We start from the raw sequence: 6,788 nt of genomic DNA on the forward strand, positions 1-6,788 counted from the left end.
GGGCATGGCAATAGAGGAAAAGCATGAGAGAAGAGTGATGGTGAAAAATGGCTTTACTTTTTTTCGATGCATTTGATCCCATTTGGCTTCTCCTGGACTCTCCCCTAAAGCTCTGTAGCCTCAGACTGACCAAACTCTTGTGCTCATGTGCATAAACAACCATGTTTTGTGGTGTCCCCTGAAAACATACAGGTGTTGATTGCAGGACGTGAGCCATGGGTGTGTGTCTGGGAGGGAATCTGAAATCTGGGAAGGGTCCCGTGGCTGCTGAGACCATCCAGAGGAAATGAAACCCAAGCGTTCCACAATTGCATTTTGCCTCTGTCTTCAGTGACTCAGTGACACCGAGTTAACCAGCTGGCAAATCACCCAGGGCCATGTGACATATTTGGATATGCACTAAAATAACAAAGGACACTTGGACATCACCTTTTTGTTTGGATGTTGTCCTTATGTTGACCATTTCAGGGTAGTTTATTGTATTAAGCCATTCAGTATTTTTTTTTTGATCTTTCTCGTGTTCTGATTAATGGCTTTACTAGATTAATTCCCCCCTTGTATTAAACTTTAAAATTATTTAACAACAAAGGCACCTGACCATTAATCAAAATAATGTATTTGTGCTTATCAGTATTGATTACAAGTCCAGTATTGTGTTGTTTATTGCCCAGGGAGGAGAGGGGCTGCCTTTGTCTTCTTTACTCATGATTTATTCTAAATTAGTGTACATGCATGCTGTGATTCCAAGAGCTGGATAATGATCCCTTCCCCATGTGCTGTATTAAATACATGAAGCCAACATTGTGTTTCTGAAGTGCCCAGCTCAGTGAGGCCTTTTCCTTTGGCCTCCAGATGTGCTTACAAGCATTTGCTAATGACAATTTTGTTTAATAAATCCCTGTTGGGATTCCATGTGTTTGCTCTCCCAGCCCTGACCTCACCTCTGGTCTTTTGATGCCCAACAGTCACCCCGTGGCCATGGCTCCTGCTGCACCAGCAACCAGTTCTGGTGCTTCAGAACCAACACTCTTCTGTTCTCCTCATTTTCTACTTTCTGTGTTGGTGCCAGTCCTGGGCATTTGGCACAACTTGGGAACTTCAGGTGTTTAAGAGCCAGGTTCCTGAAGTGCAGTGAGTCTTCCCAACTCTTTCACTGTGACAGCACCCACAGAGAGCCCTGTTTGAGGCAGCCTCTTCAGCACATTTTTCTTCACAATTTTCTGCATTTTCAGCAAGCTGGGACACCCTTTGTTAAGATTCAGACTTTATGCACTGATTACTTTCCCTCTGCTACAGCTTAACTTCCCCTGCATGGCTTAACTTTAAAGCCAAGTGAAAGGAAATCCAATAAAGATAAATGAGATGTCTTTAAAGGATCCAGAAGGAAATGTGGGAGCATCAGCAATGAATGTGAAGATACAGTGAGCTGAGAAACTTGAGGATGAAGGGTTCTTTATGAGGTTACATCTGTTCACAAAGGCTTGGAAGTATTTAAGATAAGTAATTGGTTTAGGAGCAACACTTCTTCAAACTCTCCTGAATGTGATTCTCTGTGTTCCTGTCTGACCCAGGGCTGGTGACAATGGAGTGGTTTGCAGATGATGCCAAGCAGTGTGCAGGAAGCTCTGACAGAGCACAGTTCAGTTTCCTGTGGAATTCCTCATGGAAAACATGTTTAATGTGCTTTTTGAACAACCAAATCTGTTTACCTTTCAGGTCTCCTGCCACCACTGATGACCCGAAGTTTGCACTGTTCTGAGAGACAGGTAAGTCTTTGAACTATTTATTCAAAACTATTTATTCAAAATATTTATTCACCCCAGTGGTGGGATGAGCAGTTGAACATTACCCAGGAATGGTCACCCTCAGATGTATTCCCTGTATTTTAAAGGAGTTAATTCCTTCCAGAATTTGGGATATCACTGTTGGATTCAGTTTGACTGCTCAGGTTCTCTTACACTAAGGGTGTCTGTGGGTGAAGAACGAGAGAGGTGCTTTTTCTTCCTCCCTGGTATTTGAAGCTCTGTAAACAAATGTCCATGGCTCACAAGTACAGGAAACCATGTGGACAAACACTCAATTGGATGAATATTTGCCTCTGAGTGGTGCTTTGCCTGGGACACAAAGCAGTTTTATATCCCCAGCTCGTTGCTGTTCCCATTTGCTGCATTGCCTGAGCCCCACCCGAGTTATTCAAAACAATCCTAAGTGTGTCTGGGCTGAAAATGTCTGAGCTCAGCTGAGGTTGAAGGGGAGTTACCTGGGTGCTCAGTTCCCCAGAGCTGTGCTGGGAAAATCCAGGCACACCTGAGACATTTATGGTGTCAGTGGCTGCTGACCCTTGGTTGGCTCTGAACAAACCCTCTGTATTTGTGTCTGGACAGGGCTGGAGGAAGGGGCTGGTTTACAGCAGTGCCAGGGCAATGGGTGTGCCTGGCTTCGTGCAGAACCTTTAAAACAGTCAGATAGAGCATTGCTGAGGAGGGGGTGGCTCCTCTCTTTGTCTCTGCTGAGGGGCTGCAGTTCTCAGGGCCAGGGGTCACACTCTCAGACTTCCAGCTGGGGATGGGTGAGACATTCTCTGTTTCACCCCAACTTCACCAGATAGCGAGCTCTTCCAAGCTGTGAATGCAAGGTCAGCATTTTAGTTGGTGTTTCATGATTTATCCAAGGAACAGCCAGCCATTCCCCTGAGAGCCTTGTTTAAGGAGGAATATTCTGGATTCCAAGGCCAGCTGCCCTGGGAGCAGGCTGTGGGTGACGTTTCAGGAGTGAGTCACAATGCTCAGGGTCCACCGTGTTTGCTCTCCCGTGGCTCGAACAGCTTGCTCCCTCCTGCTGGTTTGTAATTCCCTGTCCAAACTCCCTATAAATATCCCAAATGCCAGGACTTCTTCCTTTCTTTCTAAGCCTGTTCTGCACTATCTGTTTAATAAGATCTGTCATTCCTGATTACACGTTCCCCTCGGTTTATATTGCTTCTTCCCAGTGGTCACCAGCACAAATGTCTCCGTGAATCTTAATGCATTTTCTTTTCTCATAATGCCTGAAAACTGATCAAAACAACCATCCTACTTTGATTGTGTATTTTATTTCTGCTGAAAGGTTCAAATGTAATGAAAATAAAACGTTCAATGAGCAAACACAGATTTTCCAGAAGAAACAGGCACATTTAACTTGTTTTGAAAGATGGATGAACACTATTAGTTTTGATATATTCTATATATATCTCCTCACTTGACAATTGTTATTTAAAGATTCAGTTCTGGGTTATTGCTGCACTTATGTCGTAGAGTCATTTTACACCAACGCACGGATCAGTAACTTAATTATAAATCAGTGGGTTTAAGCCAAATGTAATGGAAATAATGTTTCCTTACCCGGAGTCTGCTGAGTCTCAGATGTGGGGATGGTCTGGTGGTGAGGGGGGTGTTCCACACGAGGCAGAGCATCCCGAGGTGTGGAGCCTGGGCGGGTTTTGGTCTGGGCTGTGGTTCAGGGCAGTGTCGTGTGAGTCCTGGTGGCAGTGCCTGGGCCAGCATGGGCCTTTCCTGAAGCTGTGGCTCTGCCACAGAAGTTCTAATGAACATCTGCCTAAACTGGAGCAAAGCAGAGAGCAAAATTAGAGGGAAATTGTAAATGAGGCTGTATACAGAGCTGTTTATTTATACTCATGAAAACTTTGTTAGTCATCTCTAATACCAAGAGTATCTGTGTTTAACAGATATTTTTGGTCAACTGTGAGACCGTGTTTGTAACTTGTTAGCCACCTGTGCCATGTCAGGGGATGTCTGTGTTCATTAACACAGAAAGAGGGGGCCCAAGCAAGAGTTGAAGGGACTGAGGTGGATGCTCTGACTCCATCCCCAGACCTTGTCTCTCTGCCAGCAGATCTGCACCCAGAAAAACACCCCCTGCCTTGCTGGGGCTGCTTCTGAGTAACACTCAGAACTAGTGAGAAGCCATAAATCCAGGTTTGGAGTTATCAAGCAGGGCCTCCAGGGCCTTGCTGAAACTCTTTTCCATTAAAATCCAATGAAAATGAACAATGGAAATCCCAACTTCCTGGTGGTCCCAGAGCAGAGGCAGCACGTAAGGTGAGGGATGTACAGCACTGGGATTCTTTTGGTCCTCCCTTTGTCTTTGGTTCCTTAGTGGCCAGGTTATTAACTCCCAGGTGAGTGGGGAATGCCCTGCAGGGAGGAGGCAGAGGCTGATGTCTCTGCACCTGAAGGCAGGTGGTGCAGGGCTGTGCCAGGCACATCCCAGGAGATGACCTCCTGCAGATGCAAAGCTTCAGCTAGGCTCACCAAAGCCCTCATGGGCTTGGGATGAAGTGGAGGAAGGCTGGAGAGCTGCTGTGCACAGCAGTTCTGAGATGTCTCCTCTGGGAGAGTCAAAAGGGGTGCTGGTATAAAATATTAGAGGATATTATTTTTACACTTCATTCTTTAGCAAACAAAGTGATAGGTGTTGTTCAACCTGAGCCCCTTGATGCATACTGTTGTTAATATTAATTTTAAATCCTTTCAAAACCATCTTCAGAACGTCTATTAAAATATTTAATTGCAAGGTGCTTTTCTTTGCTTCATCCCTCTCATGTACATTGTTCTTTAGAAAGTGAAGTGCTTGTGACTTTGACAGGCAGGCAGGGGAAGTGATCAAAGAGTGTGAGAGGGCAACAGCAGCAAATCCCTGGGAGCCCCACGTCTGGGAGGTTCACTTTGGTTTGCTGGGGGATTTGTAGGACTTGGGAAAGCAACTGATTGCTTGTACTTCAGAATTAGTACCTGAAAGCTCCCAGTTCTCTTTATCGACTGTGGTTGAGGATCTCAGCACACCAGCAGGGGGGGAAGGAGAGGAAATATTCACTGCTCTCCAACCCGACAGATCCTCTGAGCTGGAGTACCTGCCTGTCACTGACTTCTCGTGGGAAATAAATACTGTGTCACACTTCGGGGCTTTCAGAATGCCCCCTCATACCTTTCTCCTAGTTTTCCTCTTTCCACACTGATTGCATTGATTCTAAGAGCTGTGGATGCCCTTGCCTGGAGAATTGAAGAGGTTTAGGAAGCAAAGGGCCTGCAGGTGGTGGCAGAGGGAACTCGAGCAGCTCTGGAGTCAGGGACATGTGCCACGGGAAGGATTGGTGGAGAACTGAAGGTGGGTGGGAAATCTGGGAGAGACTGACTATGGAATGGCAGAGGTGCTCCTGGAGGAAAGGAAGAAGCAGAGGCAGCAGTTTAGGTGTGATGAGCTCTGGAGAAGGGGACCACAGCAGAGGCAGGGAGTTGGATCCCTTGGGATGATGGTCCTTGGGATTAGAAAGGGCAGGTCCTGAGAGAGAAGCCACACACAGAGCAGCTGAGCATCCTCTGGGTGAATCCATTCCATCCCCAGGGGAGGCAGGATAGGGCAAACACCGGCAGGGCAGAACCAGGAGCTGCTTTGGACAGGAACATCTGAAGTGGTACAAAAGCACTTGACAAGAACTGAAGGTGAAGGCACAGCACAGGCACATAATGGTAAAATCAAGAGCCTCAGGCAGAAAGTGTTGTTTGGTTTAGCAAGTGAGGTAAAAAGCAGGAAGAAATAGTGCTACAAATACATTGGAAATAAGATCAGAGGGGAAATACAGACCTAGTGGCTGCTTACAGAAGCACTTAAAATGCCTTGATAACATGGTTAATTTTGACCAGAGGGTAGAATAAGGACCAGAACAGAGAACAAACAGACAAGAGTTTGTTTGGATCTGCTGTGTAGGTCAGGCCACAGGATCTGAGGAAATTCTGCTTAGAATTAGAAAGAATTAATCAAAACTATTTTGGAACAAGGAACAATTATTTTTAATAGCTTGTTGAGCTCAGAGGTGGTCTCAGAACTATCAAAATGCAAATATAGATCCTAAATATAAAAGATAAAAGTACAGTCTAGTGTATTATTGATTAAAAAACCTAATGAGTTCTTGGAAAGGCTCTGAAATTATAATGAAAAAAAATCAATCCATAACTCTCGGAAGAGGCAACTAAAATCAAAACAGAACAACCACTATGGATTGGTCAAAAGTGAGTCAGATGAATCTAATTAACTGACCTGGTGGTAAGAGGAGAGCAAATAGTTATGATACACCCTTCTTGTATTTCCAGGTAAGACAGGGAGATGTGTCTCAGTGTAGATGCACAAAGAGCTGCTTGAGAAATTAATTTCAGTGGCAGGTCTGTCAGTATTTGCCTGAATATCTGGGAGAGCCTTTCCAGTGAGAGTCCCAGAGGGAAATGCCTTGCTCTCCAGTCTCTCCTCTATTTTAATTAGTGATTTGTAGGATGAAGATCTTATAAAAGATATGGATGACACAGAGCAGGGGGGGATCACGGGAACTGTGGGGGTCAGAACTGAAATAAAAAGGGAAAATGGAGATGTTTCTGAAAAGCCCAGGCTGAACTGCAACAATGTGAAGTTTGAAGTGGTGAGGGGGAAAGACAGAAGGGACTTGGGGGTTTGGAGTGGCTGACAAATTAAGCATGAATCAAAAGTGCAAAGCTCTTGTCAAGGAGGGAAACTCCATCTGGAGTGTTGGAACAGAAGGGTCAGGGGCGAGGAGAGCCAGGCCATTGTCCTGCTCTGCCCTCAGGATGGGCTCTGGGGGGGAGCACTGGAACCCAGAGAGCTCTTCTGCTGCTCTGTCAGGGGGTTGCTTCAACTCATGAGCAGTCTGAGCAAGGAGGCATCTATTTACCATCGTTGGAAAATTTGTGACAAGGATTTGATTTACAAAATGATAATGGAAT

This window comes from Manacus vitellinus, unplaced genomic scaffold (assembly GCF_001715985.3).
Source record: "Manacus vitellinus isolate BGI_N305 unplaced genomic scaffold, ASM171598v3 scaffold_14_pilon, whole genome shotgun sequence".
Classification (NCBI taxonomy): Eukaryota; Metazoa; Chordata; class Aves; order Passeriformes; family Pipridae; genus Manacus; species Manacus vitellinus.